Source organism: Priapulus caudatus, unplaced genomic scaffold, assembly GCF_000485595.1.
Source record: "Priapulus caudatus unplaced genomic scaffold, Priapulus_caudatus-5.0.1 Scaffold965, whole genome shotgun sequence".
NCBI classification, from domain to species: Eukaryota; Metazoa; Priapulida; class Priapulimorpha; order Priapulimorphida; family Priapulidae; genus Priapulus; species Priapulus caudatus.
Window position 1 is genome coordinate 47,507 of NW_014578026.1, and position 567 is coordinate 48,073.

Consider the following 567-nt stretch of genomic DNA (forward strand, 5'->3'; position numbering starts at 1 on the left):
GCAAACTTTATAACATAGCTGGCTGAGGGAAAGAGGGGATGGGAGACTGAGGAAATGCGGCAAGGAAGATAGTTGGGCGGTAGAAGAAGAAGGCTGAGCTAGGGACAGGAGAGGCAAGGGAAAGAACGCTAGGGCACAAAGTAGGTGTTTTGTACCCTACATGCTAGGGCGCTCTCCTAATTATAAACACAGGTCTGCTGATAAAAGATTATTAGGGAAATCTAGGATAACTGCTCTTCATTTTAAATGCATAATCTTTGCAAAATTCGAATTCTCTCGGAAGATATTGCGCATGCGCGCGCACCGTTTTAGGAGTGCAGTGCCGTCTGAGGCAAACTTCCTAAAGCCTGGCGCACATTGCCGAACATTTTAACGAACAAATGTTCGTCCGAACAAATGTTTTTGTCTGGCAATGTGCGGGTGGACAATTGCTCAGCGCACATTGCCGAACATTTTGCAGCGAACAATCTCGTGGCGCGGTCTAGTAGCTGTGTTCTAAAGAGTCACGTGATCGGCGCATGATTGGGCACAAAAATCACGTGACCACATATCGTGCTGCTATTTGTT